General features: G+C 37.2%; 4 non-coding genes across 4 annotated transcripts; 1 reads left to right on the top strand and 3 right to left on the bottom strand.

The window, feature by feature from the left end:
* The first annotated feature begins 1688 nt into the window (after positions 1–1688).
* On the top strand, positions 1689–1761 carry Trnaa-ugc (transfer RNA alanine (anticodon UGC)). The gene has a single exon. It is a non-coding gene; the product is annotated as a tRNA-Ala (tRNA).
* A 9874-nt stretch (positions 1762–11635) lies between these two features.
* On the bottom strand, positions 11636–11707 carry Trnap-agg (transfer RNA proline (anticodon AGG)). The gene has a single exon. It is a non-coding gene; the product is annotated as a tRNA-Pro (tRNA).
* A 4723-nt stretch (positions 11708–16430) lies between these two features.
* Positions 16431–16503, bottom strand: Trnaa-agc (transfer RNA alanine (anticodon AGC)). The gene has a single exon. It is a non-coding gene; the product is annotated as a tRNA-Ala (tRNA).
* A 900-nt stretch (positions 16504–17403) lies between these two features.
* Trnap-ugg (transfer RNA proline (anticodon UGG)) lies at positions 17404–17475 on the bottom strand. The gene has a single exon. It is a non-coding gene; the product is annotated as a tRNA-Pro (tRNA).
* Positions 17476–19484: the final 2009 nt, after the last annotated feature.

Below are 19484 nucleotides of genomic sequence, written 5' to 3'. Positions count from 1 at the left end.
TCCTTTGTTTCGAGATCATTTGTGTGAGTTTTATCGTTTATTTCGAGACATTTCGCTTTATGGTTCACTAAGTCATTGTATCTTTTCGTCCTTTGATCCACCACCGTACTCAGTTTTTCCGTATAATATCTTCAAGTTCACACAACGTTTGTAAGTATCTTAATTAGCTTTGATTTTTCCCTTTCCTGTGTGTTATTTCTTTGTTGTCCTTGGCTTTCATCTGATTTGTATTCCTTAGTAACTTGAAGTTTTGTTACATTTTAGCATCAGCAATCAGTCCCCATACTGAGCAAAGTAGAAGAAATTCTGAAGTGAAACGTTAAGAAATGTAAAAATCTTGTTCAGGTATGTAACCTCCTATTTATTTCGATTTAGACTTAGTTCCGGTGAGCAGCATCACAACTTTTATAATCTTTTTATGTCCTTGCTCGGCAAAAATAACATGTATAAACTCGATCTATCGATCGATCGATAGCTCAGTGTATGTTGTTGTCGGTTGTTACACGTATACGGTTGCAGTGACCGTAGCTTGCGTTTTGGTTCTCTTGCAATATCAGTACCAAAGAACAAATTAACACGATATGCGAGAAAAAACAAATGATATTATTTTCTCAATTATTGATTTATTTCCGCTGTTGGTTCGCCTGCAGCTTCTAAAAGATTTATTTTCGGAAATCCGCAGCAATTACCCGCTGACCTCCTCACAAGGTAAAAGCCTTAAAAGTTTTGAGAACATCGTTCTTCGGTCCTAGACCTCCTCGCTGCCCCTGGATATATCTGTAAATATATAAGCGTGCGTTGGAACTGTGACAAATTTGCTGTAATGGGAACAGCACGTTATTAATCGTAATAATGACCTCCTAGCTGTTTCCACCTCTAGCTCGGTGTCATGCTCTTCCATTTAACGGAAATATTATCCTGGTAGAAACAATGAAAAGGTGCATTAAAGAAAAGAAATTGTTTACTTAGTTGACAGTTGACCGAACTGAATAAAACATGCAGAAGGTTTCAGTTTGATGGGTGCTTCTTGTTATCAGTACGCTTTCATCTAAGTCTAAAAGCGGAGCTCAAATTTTTAACCAGATCATTTAACTTTAACTTATTGTTATTACTCCAATTGTCGCGAGATAACCTTAAACTTATTTATTGCTTTTCTAAATGTGCGCAAGAACATAAAATACTATAGTAAACCGGTTTCAAGCTGAAATTGCCTAGTTTCAGGGTAAAAATTAAAGTTGTGGAGTTTGTAAAAATAGTTCTATAAAAAATTAACTAAACGGCCGATTCGTGACCTTATTAAATAAGGTCACGAATTTTACGTATAATGTGACATCATAACATGACATCTGATAGGTCATCAGATCTTTTTACCCAAGGCGCTATCCCTATATTCCATATTTTCTAAACTTTAGGACCTTTTCCCTTTATGTCAAAATAGTATTTTTGTTTCTCAAACCTTTATTTTGATGGTTTGAAGTTTTGCCTGTTACAATTTTTCTGAAAATGTTTTTTTATTATCGAGGATATTTCACTGCCAAGAAGAGCAAAGACAAAGAATTACGACACGAGCGAATTCGGAAAAGATGAAGGCGTCAACACGTGAATAAGGACCTCAAAACAAGCAGAATGTGTGTTGACACAAAGAAAACTCTCAAATCATCCAGCCGATCACCTAGGTTTTCCGGGCAGGGGGATTAGCTCAAATGGTAGAGCGCCCGCTTTGCATGCGGGAGGTACTGGGATCGATACCCAGATTCTCCATTTTTTTTCTTCTTTTTGAATTTAATGTGTTTGCAGAACTCTACATAGAACGAAAAAAATCTATAAACATTTCAAAATAAATGATACAATAAATTGAATAAAGTACAATGAGCTCAAACAATTCTATTTTTGTAAAATTGCGAAATCATACCGATATGTCATGTCGGCTATTTAGCCACTAAAACAGCGGACTTATTTGTTTTTATTTAGCAACCCATTTTTTTTTTCAACAATTAAACCGAAGCTATGGACCTACATTAGTCTGCGAAAACAGCTGTTCCTCTTTGGTCCTCGCCGCTGGGGACGTTTCGCAAGGTAGAACACCCGCGACTCAGAGACAGAAACTCCATACTGTTGACGTAAAATCTGTCCGGAATCCAGTTACAAGCGCTGATTGAACGACGGAGAAGTTAGATTGTTTTAGCTATTGCTTACTAATGAAAGACAAAAGACAAGAGGCCACAAAGGTCAAATGTAAACGTAATGAATCTATAACAAAACAGTCAATATTTGTGGAACATATTCTTCTCTAGAAGAAGAATTTCAGTTTTGCTGGAGCTCGACAGCAAATGAACACAGAATCGACCAGGAAAAACGTAGGATTGAACAAATTTGCATTTGGAACCCCATGACTACCGGATTTATCATGTAAACATTAATTTACGTCATCAGTATGGAATTTATGTCGCTGAGTCGCAGACGTTCCTCCTCGCAAAACTTCCCCAGCGGCGAAGAGAGAGGAGGAACAAAAAAATTAAAAAAAATAACTATTTATTGCTTATAGCGCGATGATCAAATGCGCGTTACATCTAAGATACCTAAAAACTATAAACAAAAGGAAAAGAAAACTATATACATCATATAAAAATAAAAAATACATCATAAAAAACTAAATTACATCGTATTAAAAATAAGATAATGAGCAACTAAATTAGATAAAATTAACAGAGAAGCGATACGAAACAAAAAAGTCTTAACCTTAGTTTTAAAAGTATTAAAAAATGTCTCGTGTCTGATTTCACGAGGGAGTGAATTAAAAAGCCTGGGGGCTGCCACGGCAAACGCCCTGTCACCTAGCGTTTTCTTGGTTTTACCATTGTATGGTTCCAATAGTATCTAATTGTTTCGACGAAGCAAATATTTGCTAGGGCATAAAATGTTAACTAAATTACTAATATAATTAGAGCTAGGCCATTAATAGCTTTAAAAATTAAAATTAAAATTTTAAATTGTACTCTCTGTTTTATGGGAAGCCAGTGAAGGGAGCGGAGCACCGGAGTTATGTGAGAAAACTTTGCTGTTCCAGTTATAAGCCGGGCTGCTGCGTTTTGAACTCGCTGAAGTTTGTTTAAAGAGTTGTCCGGGAGTCCACATAGCAAACTGTTACAGTAATCAATTCTACTTGTAATCATGGCATGTACTAATGTCTTAGAGGTGTCCGTTGTAAGATACTTCCTAATTCTCCTAATGTTATAAAGCTGAGAAAAGGCAGATTTACAAGTGTTATTTATAAAACGAACTAAAGTCATATTATAGAACGGTTGTTTTCGTAGGCTACTATGGATCCTAGATCAAAGGAGCCGTGAGAAAAAACTTAGTCTTTATGACTTCTTGTTTATTCTTTTTTAAGTCAGGGCCATTCGTAAAATACGACGTTTTAACTACCGCTAAGACGTGACTGTCAAAAACGTGCCTAAAATAAGTCAGTGTTTATACGTACCAAAAAATAATTGTCAATTTGGAGGATCCGGTTATCGATTCCGGTACTTCCCGCATGCTAAGCGGGCGCTCTAATATTTTGAGCTAATCTCCCTGCTTCAGCGTACAACTCTCTTGGGCAAGATTTAACATCACGACAGCCGCAAAGCAAAACCGAGTAATGTTTATATACATATGATTTAATGAAATAAACTTTCAAATTGCTATATAAAGGATACAAATTACGAAAAAAAAAAATGTTGAGATTTTTGAATGATATATATTATCGATTAAAATAACGAAATGAAAATGTTCATTTTTCAAAGCCTAAAAGCTGATAAGCACTAGAGAATTCAATTTATTAATAAAGGAGCTGTGTCAAGAAATTTGTCATAATTTTGGGGACTGACACCAAATTGGGCGAAACTGATTAAAATAACCGCTCATAACGTTAAAAGGAGGTTAAAATGGCACATCAAATAGGACAAACGTTGAGAAGATTGAAACGGATTGCAATGGTGATGTTTGAAAACTTGTTAGCCTAACAGTTTGTTAAAGTTCATGTATGTTGTCGTTGATAACGTTTGATGCTACACAAATGCATGCTTGGGGGCATATTTGTTTATCACAAGGCTGTGATTTTGTCATTGACAAGTAGTTGTAGTCAAGTAATGAAGTTTCATGGCGAGGTAAGTATGCGTAACCTGAGATACGATCTGTTACGTTTTGCTTTTGTGCAAGGTAACAAAAATATCTTTTTTGCAAAAGCTTAAGAGCGACTGTCTGTAAATATCGACCAAAATCGTCTTTTTGTGGCACAAGTTCAAAATTCGAATTTTGCTCATTTTTGGCTCATCGATAACCCTTAATGAGTAATGAAACATGCTGTAGTTAGTTTTCCCAAATAACGTATTAACATTCGAGAAAACTCATTTTGCCCGTTCGGAGCTCAAAATCCACTTCCGGTAAAACGAAATTTTACACAAATTTCACTGACTAATAATAATAATAATAACGCGAATATTTATACAGGATAACCTATCAGTTCTAATAAAAAGAACTGTTGTCAAAAGGGTCCTGTAATTATCTCATAATTAGCTAAAAAATAAAAAATAAAATCGAAAAAGGAAAATAGAATAAAATAACACTAAGAAATCTAAGATTTAAAAATCAAAATCTGTAAAAATCATCGACTTACAAGACTGAAAAGAGTTATGAATTATGGAATACTATTGAAAAAATTGTTTTAAATTACTCTTAAAAAGAAACCTAGAGTTTACAGTTCTTAAATGCCGAGGTAAAGTATTATAAACTAGAGCCCCTTGAAAGGCAAAACTTCTCCGTCCAAATTCTAATTTGGTTTTGGGAAGTTTTAGTGAACACCCATTGTTTCTAGTGTTAATGTTGTGTTCAATTTTTGTAAAATATCCTTTAAAAGGGGTACAGACATTAACCTGAAGACAATCAAACACAAGCTGGCAGGACTGCCTCTTTATTAAACTCTCCACTGTCTGGACTTGATAATTTCCACCAATGACTTTCTGACCTCGACGTTCAATGCTTTCAATTAGACTCTTACGGGAATGTGACCCACAGAGACCCAAAGTTCCACAGTACGTAAAAACAGGTTGAATCATTGCTTTGTAGATTTTCTCAGCACTGCTCTTGTCGATTAAAGGTCGGATTCTCCTGAGTAAATTAAATCTTCCAGCTGCTCTTTTATACATTTTGTCAAAATGTGATTCGATATTTAAGGATGAATCCAAGTGTACACCCAAGTATTTATACGATGACGTGGTATTAATCAGTGTTCCATTTACAGTCAAGGCTAGTTGTCTTCCATTCAATGCATTAAGCCTTTTGGCAGTACCAAAGATCATACACTCAGTTTTGCCCTTTTTTAGATTAAGGACAAGCTCATTATCACGAAACCAAGAAGACAGGTTGTGGCAATCTTCACTGAGATGCCTTTGAATGGATTCCAGATCTTTAGCAGCCGTGAAAATTACTGTATCATCCGCGTAAGTGATGATTGAGGTTGACTGAAGAGGCGTATGCACATCATTAAAATGGATAGTAAACAATAGCGGACCCAATATACTTCCTTGTGGAACTCCAGAAAATATGGGATTGGCATCTGACAAAGCACCTTTGAATTGGACTGATTGCGTTCGAGAAAACAAATAATCAGTAAACCAATGAAGCTCCTTATTGTTAATTCCATAAGACGGCAACTTGTTAAGAAGGTATGAATCACTAACAGTGTTAAATGCTTTTGACAGATCGATAAAAACAGCACCCACGATGTTTACTCGTACGTCAAACTACAAAGATTTGGCAGCCTTTGAAGAACACGAATAGTTTTTATGACCCTTTCTTTCTCATAAGACGATAAATTTGTGAAAGCTGTAATAAGTTTGTGGCCAAAAAGGTATTGTTAAAAATAGGCCCTATTGACAATTTCACCGGTTCAAAATTATAGGGTTAAAATAATGTAACTTTTTACAATGCGCTATAACTAAGAATTTCGCAAATTGACTTTCTACGGTTTAACTAGGCCCCAATATATCAGAAAATCGAAACAAATCTCTGGGCAAACGATTTTAAGTAGCCCGCAAGACGCCCAGTTCAACCCTAATTTTGCGAAAAATCGCGACATTCCACTGTTTAAAAATAGCGTGACACGGCCCGTCACGCCAGCGGTGTTAACAATAGATTCACTTTCAACATTCTATTCAACATTGATCACATACCGAATTCCAGCATACAATCTATATTACATCTTTCAATACATCTATCTTATTTAGAAGAGTCATTTTGTTTGGATACAATATATAGTGTAGAATTGCCCAAAAGTCGGCTTTTTTGAGCGACGTCGGCAAGACGTCGACGACCGAGCCAAACGAAAACAAACTTTAAACAAGTACAGTGGTGTGTTTCACTAATTTAAGCATCCGTCAAAAGGCATAAATGCGTTAAATTTAAGACGGGGATAACCAATACTAACTAATTTGAACAATGTTTTTTTCTTGCGAGTTTTCTCTTTCAAGTAATTATGTATAAGTATAGGTGTACGTTTGGATGTATTACTATCACGCTTATAAAGGTACATTGTAACGAACGTTTCAGAAAACGTTTTAACTCGTTTCGATCGACGATGAAATGCCATCATAAAAAACAAATCACCAAAAACTTTCCTCTATGTATAAACAGCAAAACGGAAAACAGAGAAAAAATGTGGCGTTTTACTAATGCTAAAGCAGGAATAGTTGCAGCGTGATCATGAGCTTTTAAAAATGGCAAATGCTCCTTAATGGACATCTATAGATCCCTTGCATCGCCATTGGAAAAAAACTCTCTGACCCACTATGAACTAGCCTATTCCAGGCGTAGTGGACAGTAGATAGTGGATAGAGGACAGTGGCGCGAAATGGGGAACGGAGTAAAACAAACGTGGAAAAGAGTAAGAGGGAGAGAGTAGGAGGACCTTTCGCCCTCAATCCCTAACCCCGCCCCTTCACCATTTTTTCTAGCCCACTTTTATTTGCGTTTTCCCAACTATCTGAAGGCCTGTTACAGGTTACCTACGTCCTTCATTTACAAATTTTTATGGTATATAACGTATTTATTCCCTGGGCGCTTATTAAATTTTTGGACCTTGAGAGTGGGCGCTTATTCGAGGTGGGTGCTTATTCGAGGCTGGGCGCTTATTAAATTTCGCCATTCTCAGCAAGTGTAGTATGTTTATTTTGCAACAAAACAATAAATGGTAATAACAAAAAGCGGAGATGTAACAAAGCAAGGTTTCTGTAAAATGCTCTGAAGAAAACTCCGTCTTCGGGAGGGTCTCTTATTATCTCTTATTTAAGTTTGTCTAGGAGGGAGTGGGGTGGTGGTGGGCGCTTATTCGAGATGGGCGCTAATTTGAGGTTGGGCGCTTATTCGAATAAATACGGTATTCAACTTGAGCGTCGAGCACTTTTGGCGCTTTGTTATTGATCAGCAGGAACGAATTTGGTAGTACTAACCTTTCAACTGCTTTTAGACTGCGATTTTTTTTCTTTCTTTCTTGTTTTCTTTCTTTTATTTTTCCTTTGTCAGTTTCTATTTCGATCCTCTCTCCAGTCTCACTCACTCTGCCCCCCCCTCCCTTTTTTTCCGAAAAAAACAACAACAACAACAATAAAAATAGGGAAACAAAATAGAGTATAATACTAAAGCTAAGAAGAACCTTGTAACGAACGAATGGGAACACCTAAAAAGGAAACTTTCCTCATCCTCCGTAGCCTTAGTCCATGAAACGTAGACGCCCAAGCGGGCCTCCAAAACCTTACCTTTGTCTTTGTCACAAACCGAATAAGACTGAAAGCCTTAGTCTGCTTTACGTAAGTACCGTGTAGATCTCCAGAAGAGTGTTTGCAGCCCGCCGTCAATTAACCCCAAGAGACTTCGCCTACTGCTGGTCAATATATAGGAAGGCTATTCCAAAGAACTGCTCCAGAAAAACTATTTTTCTTAGCATTTTTCTGGGGTATAGGAATAGCAAGTTTTCTGTGTGTCTTAACAAGTAATTAGAGATATTGCAACGTTCTGCCCTTGCTACGATCTACTATGCACTTAACAAGGCCCCTCAAGGTACTTAAGATATATGACACTCGCTTCATACACTCGCCTCTCACCTCTCTTTGACGAAATGTTCCTAGCGGCAGATAGCGATGAGAGGAAGCTGTATCGCAGGCTTTTGGACACAAGGCTTTTCTACTATTTACATGGGTAAACCGGTCGCTCCACGGTTTGGGCAAATGGTGAGGAGAATTCAGGACTGATCAATTTTGATTCCGTTCGGTAATCGCGTTTACCATTTGCCTAAGTCAGTTTCGTTTAATGAAAAACGGCCGAGAAAGCTTGAAACTGATATTCAAAAAAGGTTTAAAGACATGAAATCCGAACTCCCGCCTGAAAGTTTCCAACCAGGAAGACCAGGAAAATAGGCGAATGCCTTTTCAGACGTTCCATTTGTTTCAGGAATTTTACTGAAACGTCGAAAGCAACCCGAAACTGAGTTAATGGTAAGCCTGGCAAAGCACCAAAGTGTCCTCTTAGTTTGTTTTAATGGGTCCTGTATATAGTCATGCGGTAGCTTTATGATTCATACAAGTATCATGGGCGGATCCAGGATTTTTTTTAGGAGGGGATGCACTCTACTTCAACACCAATAAACCACATAGTTGTTTTTCTTTGCAAAATACCAGTTGGATTATAAAACCGCAGGTCATCTCGGGGGGGGGGGGGGGGGGGGGGTGCGCACCCCCTGCATCCTCCCCCTAGATCCACCCCTGAGTATATAGGCTCCTCTTTGGCATCCACCTAGCTTTTTTTTTTCAGTTTTGAGAGCCCGCAAGGGTAAAAACTTCGAAAAGAACTATTGCACCAATACTTAGTCTAAAATATTTTTATTCTTTAAAATTGTTTCAAGGAAATCAGTTTTTATAAACCAAATGGCATTGATTGGCGATGATTTAATTCGTAAATATCTCTTAATGCAAAAATTCATTCAGTAATCAGTTTTAGTTTTTAGATTTTGTTCTGTTTATATACCATTTTTTGAAGGAAATCGCTAGTCTGAAACTGAACATGAAAGTGTGTGACGCTATCCCAGGGACCCTATATGTTGTATCTGAAGAAAATGCTGCAATCAATGAGAATCATAGGTTTACTGAACGATTTAATTTCGAATTGGCTTTTAATCTGCCTTTAAGTAAATTGTTTAAAGCATATCTATAGGCAACACTGGCGCGACGGGCCGTGTCACGCTATTTTTAACCACTGCAATGTCGCGTTTTTTTGCAAAATTAGGGTTGAACTCAACGTCTTGCGGGCACTTAAAATCGTTTGCCCAGAGATTTGTTTCGATTTTCTGATAGATTGGGGCCTAGGTAAGCAGTAGAAAGTCAATTTTCGGAATTTTAAGTTATAACGCATTGTAAAAATTTGCATTTTTTTTATCCCTATAATTTTGAACGGTAGAAATGGTCAATAGGGCCTATTTTTAACAAACCTTTTTGGTCACAAAATTATTACAGCTTTCACAAATTTATCGTATTATAAGAAAAAAAGGGTCATAAAAACTATTCATGTTTTTCAGAGGCTGCTAAATCGTTGTGGTTTGACGTACGAGTCAATGGTATTTGTGTAAAATTTCGCTTTACCGGAAGTGGATTTTGAGCTCCGAACGGGCAAAATGCGTTTTCTCGAATTTTAAAAAAAGAATACGTTATTTGGGAAAACTAACTACAGCATGTTTCATTACTCATTAAGGGTTATCGATGAGCCAAATATGAGCGAAATCAAATTTTGAACTTGTGCCGAGCGTGGGTCGATATTTACGGAAAGCCGCTCTTAAATGATTAACACGATAAAAGGCTAAATTACATTAATAATGCTATAAACCACCAGAGTGAACCAGCTTTTTAAAGCCAAAAAGTTAAAAACTGCCTTGTTTTAGAATTGAAAATTCACGGAGTTTAAAGGGACAGTTAAAAGACAATTCACCGTCATATTGACTCGACAAGATTTCCTTCCGGACCGCACCGCCGACGGAGATTTGTTGTTTATATTCTCAAGTAATATGTTAGACTTTCGAAGAAGTCTTTCGTCTTATATAAAAATTTGGCTCGCGGTTCGAAGACTCATCGCGATTTTATCGCTAGCTGGGCCGCCTCGTGACCCGAAAATCTCGTTCCGCTCGCTTTGAAAACATATTTTCTAATTTGAAACGCGTGTCAGAGGTCAATTGTTCCAAATCCAGTAATGATCTGCCTGATTTGTTCGCGTTCTAGCCTCAAACGTTTGAAAGACATAATAAAAATGCAGTCTCAACGCTATGAATCATCACAAGGGTTAGTCAAAAATTATATTATGATTTCATGGCACTAGGTTTTCTAAACATGTACGCCTGTTTGTTTGATTTTGTCGGCCGTAGGGAGATTCATTTAAAAGTTCACGAACGCGCCATTGCAAAACATGCTGCTTCACGAAGCTCCCCTCCACAAGATCTCCTCAGTCACATCAGTGTCTCAATGGTTTCTTTCTTACAGTCTTTATTGTTACTGTTTCATTTCTAGTCACTATTAATTTGAACATTCTATTCCCACCTGCTCCTTGGGTACCTGTACTGTGGCTTAAACGATCTGAGGCTTAATGTTTGATTTCTAAATCTCTTGTTGGGAATCAACTTAATAAACTTGTATTCAGTTTCTTAACCATCATTGTGCTCTATGTCCTGAAAATTCTTTTTCTGTAGGATGATTAAATTAAACATGGTTTGGTATTTTTATGTTCATAGTTCAGCGGAGTATTAGTTCAGTTGATTTTCTCTTCGTTTTTATTTGTTCTACTTTAAAACCGATGAGCGTAAGATTTATTCTGGTTTTCGTGTCAAGTGTGGTGTAAGACTGTGACATTTATGATAAGATAATTTTCCTCCTAGATTTTCTAGTACAGGGGGGTAAGCTCAAATGGTAGAGGGCTCGCTTAGCATGCGAGAGGTACTGGGATCGATACCCAGATTCTCCATTCTTTTTCGGCTGTAAAAGAAAGCTCACTCTTTTTCTTGCAACTCAGGGAAAGGGTTTTTTTTTAATATGGACGCATGAGATGCAGCCAGTGACGTTTGCAATTAGATACCGCTGAATCTAAAGACATATTCTTTGGAATAAAGATGAAAAGTTAAAACGGTGTCTGACGATAGCCAAAAGATTAGTCTGTTAAAACTCGGTGGTTCCATGTTCTTAGCAAAGACCTTACAGTGACGTTACTCGTTGATATTTCCGGCTTTCTTATTTCGACAACAACAAAGGAAAAACATCCGGCCTCTAAATTAGGCATGCGGTCTCCTCCGTCGAACGCAATTTCAGTACATGGCATCATTCCAAACGACCAATAAGATAGAAATTAGATTATACTATTCCCTCATAATCTGTTGGCAATCAGAGAGGCAGGACTCCCATTCTCTATATAAGATCTAAAGTCCTGCATAATTTATTTGAAAATTTTCTTATATTCCTAGTGTGTTTGACTGTTTCCTTGATGATTATTTCGTTTTTATATTGTGGTTTGATTTTTCTGTTCTTGTTATTTGATTGTAAAATTGGAACTTCCAAAAAAGCAGTAAAAGGGGCCTGTCCGGGAGTCGAACCCGGGACCTCTCGCACCCTAAGCGAGAATCATGCCACTAGACCAACAGGCCATTCTTGATGAAATGGCTTCTTTTTAGCTAATCACTACTAGTGTCAACGTTAAATTTCAACCTGTTCGTTTGAACACCTGTACGGTGTCGCTGAAAAATGCCCCTGAAACTGAGTCATGATTTTAAGTTTTATTTTCCAAAGAGCTGTTCATTTTCTTCGCTAACATCTTGTACTATCGGCTGGGAACACTTTGATAAACTTTGATTTTTCTTCGTTTTCTTTAGTTTAAGAGGCAGCACAGATTTATTCTGGCTCTCGTTTATAATTTAGTGTAAGAAAAATGTAACTTTAGCTTATACTTCATGCTGGTGTTCCTGGTGGGGGGATTAGCTCAAATGGTAGAGCGCCCGCTTAGCATGCGGGGGTACTGGGATCGGTACCCAGATTCTCCATTTTTTTTCTTCTTTTTGAACTGAATGTGTTGGCAGAACTCTGTATAGAACGAAAAAAAAATCTATTAACATTTCTAAATGAATGATACAAGAAAAAAAATAACATAAAATGAACTCAAAAAATTCTTTCAATTAGAAAAAAAATATGTTTTTGTAAATTTGCGATATCATACCGATCTGTCATGTCCTGCACTTTAGCCACTAAAACAGCGGACTTATTTGTTTTCAATTAGCAACACAATTGTTTTTGTTTTTCAAAAATGAAACCGAAGCTATGGAAGCTATAGTCTGCGAAAACAGGCGTGCCTCCTCGCTCCCCGCCGCTGGGGACGTTTCGCAAGGTAGAACGTCTGCGACTCAGCGACAGAAATTCCATACTGATGACGTAAAATCTGTCCGGATTTCGGCCATGGATCCTACATCATAGGAACCGCGGAGCAAACTCTTTAATCGAGAAAATACGGTCAGCAGGCCGGAACTCCAGAGCCTCTCTAAAAAGAATGATCTCTTGAGTTTCCGGTGCAGTCCTTTTCATTGTTTTTTAAGGCTGTATTGGAATAGACCATTTTCGATATATTGAGCCTCAAGATGATTTCATTTCTTTTGTCTTATTCCCCAAAGCCTCGCAGCCAAGTACGAATTTTAATATATCGGAATTGGTCTATTGTAGCACTGCCGCATTCCTGAACAGAAACATGCATGTGATATGCTTCTCGCGTTTGTCTTTTGTTTCATTCTTTTCACCTACTGTGATTCATCTTTTGTTAGGTTTTCCGCATTATTTCCTTTGTTTTGGGTTCATTTGAGTGAGTTTCAACGTTTATTTCGGGACATTTCGCTTTATTGTTCGCTAAGTCATTGTATCTTTTCGTTCTTTGATCCACCGTACTTTTTTCCGTATAACATCTTCAAGTTCACACAGCGTTTGTAAGTATCTTTGCTTTGATTTTTCCCTTTCCTGTGTGTTAGTTCATTGTTGTCCTTGGCTTTCATCTGATTTGTATTCCTTAGTAACTTAGAGTTTTGCTTCATTTTAGCATCAGCAATCAGTCCCCATAATGACCAAAGTAAGAGAAGTGAAATGTTAAGAAATGTGAAAATGTTGTTCAGGTAAGTAACCTCCTATTTATTTTGATTTAGAGTTAGTTCCGTTAAGCAGCATCATAACTTTTGTATTCTTTTGATGTCCTTGCTCGGCAAAAATAACATCGATCTATCGATCGATTGATAGCTCTCTTTTCCTGCCCCACCTCCAACGCCAGGGAAAAGCGCCCTGGGGATGAGGTTGACCTCCTGTTTCCAGCTCGGTGACAGGCTCTTCCATTTAACGGAAATATTACCCTGTTGGAAACAATGAAAAGGTGCATTAAAGGAAAGAAATTGTTTACTTGACCGAGCTGAATAAAACGTGCAAAAGATTTTAATTTGATGGGTGCTTCTTGTTATCAATAAATACAGTCAATATGCATTCATCTAAGTCTAAAAGCGGAGCTCAAATCTTTAACCAGATCATTTAACTTTAACTTATTGTTAATACTCCAATTGTCATGAGATAACCTTAAACTTACTTATTCCTTTTCTAAATGTGCCAAGAACATAATTTAGCACTAGAAAACGTTTTCCGTGTTTGCGTAGCCTGATATAAACACGAGAGGGGTTGGGAGAATTCTCCCAACTCCTCGAGTGTTTATATCAGGCTATGCAAACACAGGAAAAAAATTTGCTATTGCTTTTATAAAATAAATTTCCCAAGAAAAAACCCAAAACTCTTTGTATGGCAATGATTAAAATAGAAATTCTTACCAGTCGCAAAGTCTTGTCCACGAAGTCTTGCATGCGTAATCAGTTCTTGTTTTGTAAACGATGCTTTGCAAAATACGGACTTTTCTCGCTTAAAATGTCAGCGTAAGCGAAAAAAGATTGACACACTTTTTTCGCAACGATTTTCCAAGTTTCAGCCGACGAAGGAATGGGTAAATAAAGAAAACTTGTCGAGTTTTGAACTTGAAAACTTTTTCAAATTCGTGCTTGCGTGATTAGCGCGCGAAAAGCAAAACATCTTGACGCCACAACCATGTTTACACACTCTCATGCAAACACTCCTCTCAGCCAATCAGAGCGCGCGTACTATCTTAGTTATTTTATAAAATACTATAGTTAACCAGTTTCAAGTTGAAACTGCCTAGTGTCATCAGGGTAAAAATTAAAGTTACGGAGTTTGTGAAAGTAGTCCCAGAAAAAAAATAAGTAAACGGCCGATCGGTGACCTGATTTACGTATAAAGACATCACAAGAAAATTTTGTCGCACTGATAAGTCATCAGAGTTTGTTTGTTACCCATGGTGCCACAAGCGCGCATTTAAGACTTGCGGAGCTCCTCTTAAGCCTTTTCACTTTATGTCAAAATATCATTTTTTGGGTCAAACTTTTATTTCGACGGTTTGAGGTTTTGCTGTAATAACTTTTCTGAATTTTGTTTTCATTCTCGCTCTAAAAGCACAAAGAAGGTACAACAAAACACTTGCCTAGCTGCAGCAGCGGCGATAATAATTATAGTTATTCAAATGCTTTGAGCAACATCATTTTTTATCCTCAATGTTCACTCCTTCTCGCACGACTTCTGTTTCCCAGTCCCATATCGAACTTTAACCATTGAAGACCTCGAGAAGACTTACTTGAAAGAGGAGTAACATCGACGGGGGATATTTTACTGGCCAATATTAGAGCAGCAAAGACAAACTATTACGACACGAGCGAAATCGGAAAAGATGAAGAAGTCAACACGAGAATAAGGGCCTCAAAGCGAGCAGAATGTGTGTCTAAATTAGGCTGGCGGTCTCCTCTGCCAAACGTAATTTCTTTCATAACGTTAACGTCATTCCAAACGATCCATAAGACATCGCTCTTAAAATTTTGCGCCTTTGGACAGCGGAAAGAATTTACATTTTAAAATAATTATAAAAAAAAGTTAAACAAGTTATCAATAGCAGATCAGCTTTGTTTAATCATCCCCTCTCTTGCCGAGTAATTGTTGGCTAATTTTTTTTTATTTATGTAAAAGCAGTGGTAATCTCTTGGTAATCAGAGAGGCAGGAATCCCATTCTATAAGATCCAAAGTCAACGAAATTAGGTAAAAAACTTCCCATATTGGTAGTCTGTGTTACCGTTTGCTTGTTGAATATATATATTTTTTTAGTTTTTTTTGATTCGTCCGTGAGTGGAACCCGGGACACCTCTTGCACCCTTAGCGAGAATCATGCCACTAGACCAACGGGCCATTCTTGATAAAATGACCTCTTTCTAACTAATCACCTACTAGTGGAAACATTAAATTACAACCTGTTCCTTCCTTCCTGTACGGTGTCGCTGAAAAATGCGTCTGAAAGTAACTCATGATTTTAAGTTTTATTTTCCAAAGAGCTGTTCATTTTCTTCGCTAACATCTTGTACTATCTGCTGAAAACACTTTCCAATTGATAAACTTTGAATTTTCTTCGTTTTCCTTAGTTTAAGGCAGCACAGATTTATCCTGGCTCTATTTTATAGTTTAGTAAAAGTTGAGATGGGGGGGGGGGGGGGGGGATTAGCTGTAAAGGATAACAATGTAATTGATTTTCGATAGTTCAGCGGGGTATAGTTCAGTTGATTTTCCTTTCGTTTTTATTTGTTCTGCTTTAAAACCGATAAGCGTAAGATTTATTCCGGGTTTCGTGTTAAGAGTGGTGTATGAAACTTTTATGATTAGCTAATTTTTCGCCTAGATTTTCTAGTACATGGGGATTAGCTCAAACGGTAGAGCGCTCGCTTTGCATGCGAGAGGTACTGGGATCGATACCCAGATTCTCCACGTTTTTTTATTTCGAACTGAATGTGTTTGCAGCAATGTGTATAAGAAAGAAAAAAATTCTTTAAAACATTTCTAAATGAAAGATACAACAAATAAATAAGATACAATGAGCTCAAAAAATTATTTCAATTGCAAAAAAAAAACAGTTTCTGTAAATTGCGAAATCATTCCGATCTGCCATGTCGACGTCTTGCACTTTACCTACTAAACCCAGCGGACTTATTTGCTTTTAATTAGCAACACATTTGTATTCAAAAATTTCACCCAAGCTATGGAACCCTACGTCATGACCTTAAGTGAAATCTTAGTCCTCGTGACTTGTTGTTTATTCTGTTTTAAGTGAGGGCTATTCTACCGCCAACACGGTATTGTCAAAAACGTGCCCAAAATAAGAAATTATTAAAAATAAATTTCAAAAGTAGGTTGAATTTGACTCCTGGGATCAAAACTTTCATAGTTTTAAAAATAAATTATTGTCAATTTAGAGGATCCGGGAATCGATCCCGGTACTTCCCGCATGCTAAGCGGGCGCTCTACCATTTGAGCTAATCCCCCTGCTTCAGAGTGCAAGCCCTTGGGCAAGATTTAACATCACGACAGCCACAAAGCAATACCGAGTAATGTTTATATATACATATGATTTAATGAAATAAAACTCTCAAATTGCTATGTAAAGGATACACGTTACAAAAAAATTAAAATTAATGGACGAAATAAATTATGGAATAAAATAACAAATGTTCATTTTTCTAAGCCTTGAAGCCACAAGCGCTTGAGAATTCCATTTGTTAATAAAAGACTGAGCTCTGTCACGAAATTTATCATATATAAATTGGGAAATAACCACCTTAAGTTGAGTGAAACAAAAATAACTGCTCAAAACGTTAAAAGGAGGTAAAAAGGGCATATAAAAAAGGACAAAATCATGATGTGAGGAAGATTGAAACGGATTGCAATCATGATGGTTTTTGAAAACTTGTACTGTTAGCCTAACAGTTTGTGAAAGTTCATTGTATGTTTTATTGTTGATAACGTTTGATGTTACACAAATGCATCCTTGGGACACTAATTTGTTTGAGACAACTTTGTTTGACACAAGGTTGTGATTTTGTCATTCACAAGTAGTTGTATTCAAGTAATCAAGTTTCATAGCGAATAATTATGCGTAACTTGAGATACGGTCCCTCACGTTTTGCTTTTGTGCAAAGAAATAAAAAATTATATCATTTTTGACAAAGATCAAATGATAAATGCGATAGAAGGATATGCTATAAACCACCAGGTGAGAGCAAACCAGCTTTTTACAGCTAAAAAGTTAAAAACTGTTTTAGAATTAAAACTTAACGGAGTTTGTTAAAACAGTTCCAAAAACAAACAACGATAACATACAGACTAACCAATTACATGGGGAGATACAAGTTTCTCCAAAGAGACGATAGCGAAAAGAAGAAAAAAGAGCCTGTCCGGGAGTCGAACCCGGGACCTCTCGCACCCAAAGCGAGAATCATGCCACTAGACCAACAGGCCATTCTCAATTAAGTGCTGACTTTTAAGCAAATCACTACTAATTTCAACGTTCTACTTCCACCTGCTTCTTTTGGTAAGTACCTGTACTATGGCCTAAACAATCTGAGGGTTAATGTTTGATTTCTGAATCTCCTATTGGGACTCAACTTAATAAACTAGTATTAAGTTTCTCAACCATCATCGTGCTCTATGTCCTGAGAATGTTTTTTTCTGTAGAATGATTCAGTAACTTAAACATGGTTTGGTATTTTTATGTAAAGGATAATAATGTAATTGACTTTCGAGAGTTCAGCGGTGTATTGCTAGTTTTCAGCGTCACGCCATTCAAAATAGATCAAAATAAAAATCAAAACCGTTCAACAGATAAAGTCCAGAATCTGGGAGATGAGAGGAGGTACATATACAAAGACCGTCGCCAAGATTCAGGTCAGAGGAATATTTCGTATACGAGTTATCCGAAGAAATGTTTTACCCAAACTTATACATCTGCTGCTATCCTATTTCTACGATCCTGGCATGTTTATTTTCCGTTGGAGTTCGAATTTCGTGGAAAAAGTTGTGTTGAATGAGAGCATGTCGGCCAAGATGGCATCTCGTGTCTCCTACCTTGTATATTATTATTGTATATAGAGTGAATTTAAACAAATTACTGTAAATTATCACGAAACTTCGTTGGGTCAATAAGGACAACAACAATTAACTGCAGGGTAAGTTTCATTGATCGTTATTTACTTTTTCCTAGAAATTTTACGATCGTATTTTTACCCCATACAAATACTGTAATTTTACTGGAACCGTACTGTGGTTCTATCACAAAGCCTGGGTTACCTGTGTATAGCACGAAAAAAAAAATCTATAAACTTTTCTAAAGGAATGATACAAGAAACAAAAAAAATTGAAGGAGCTCAGCGACAGAAATTCCATACTGATGACGAAAAATCTGTCCGGAATCCGGCCATGTACCCTACATCATAGGAACCATGAGCAAAATCCTAGTCGCTGTGATTTCCTTTTTATTCGCAGACGTTCCTCCTCGCGAAACTTCCCAAGTGGCGAACAGCGAGGAGGAACGGGTGTTTTCGTAGGCTACTATGAACCTAGATCATAGGAGCCGTAAGCAAAATCTTAGTCCTTATGACTTCTTGTTTATTCTTTCAGGGCCATTCGTAAAATACTACGTTTTAACTACCGCTAACACGTGACTGTCAAAAACGTGCCTAAAATAAGTTAGTGTTTACGTACCAAAAAAATAATTGTCAATTTGGAGGATCCGGGTATCGATCCTGGTACCTCCTGCATGCTAAGCGAGCGCTCTACCATTTGAGCTAATCCCCCTGCTTCAGCGTACAACGCTCTTGGGCAAGATTTAACTGCTCCTTTAGTACCTGTACTGTGGCTTAAAGAATCTGAATCTCCTGTTGGGACTCCTGTCGGGACTCAACTAAATAAACTAGTATTCAGTTTCTTAAGCATCATCGTACTCTATTTCCTGAGAATGTTTATTCTGTAGAATGATTAAATTAAACACGTCTTGGTATTTTTGTGTAAAGGGGATAAAAATTTAATTGACTTTCGATAGTTCAGCGGGGTACAGTTCGGTTGATTTTCCTTTCGTTTTTATTTGCTCTGCTTTAAAAGCGATAAGCTTAAGCTTTATTCTTGTTTCGTGTCAAGTGTGGTGTTAGAAACACTTCTGATTAGCTAATTTTTCGCCTAAATTTTCTAGTACAGGGGGATTAGCTCAAACGGTAGAACGCTCGCTCTGCATCCGAGAATTACTGGGGTCGGTACCCAGATTCTCCATTTTTTTCCCCTTTAAAAAAAAGCTCATTCTTTTTGCAACTCGTGGAACGGGTACTTGCTTCGTTTGAATATGGACGCGAGAGATGCAGCTACTGACTTTTCCAATTAGATTGCACTGCACGGTAAACACAGAACCCATAGAAAAAAAGATGAATAGTTAAACTCGGTGTCTGACTTTATCAAAAGATTAGTCTGTTAAAACTGGG

Source organism: Porites lutea, chromosome 9, assembly GCF_958299795.1.
Source record: "Porites lutea chromosome 9, jaPorLute2.1, whole genome shotgun sequence".
Lineage (NCBI taxonomy): Eukaryota > Metazoa > Cnidaria > Anthozoa > Scleractinia > Poritidae > Porites > Porites lutea.
The sequence above is the reverse complement of the archived record's forward strand: the minus strand, read 5'-3'. Positions and strand labels throughout refer to the sequence as shown.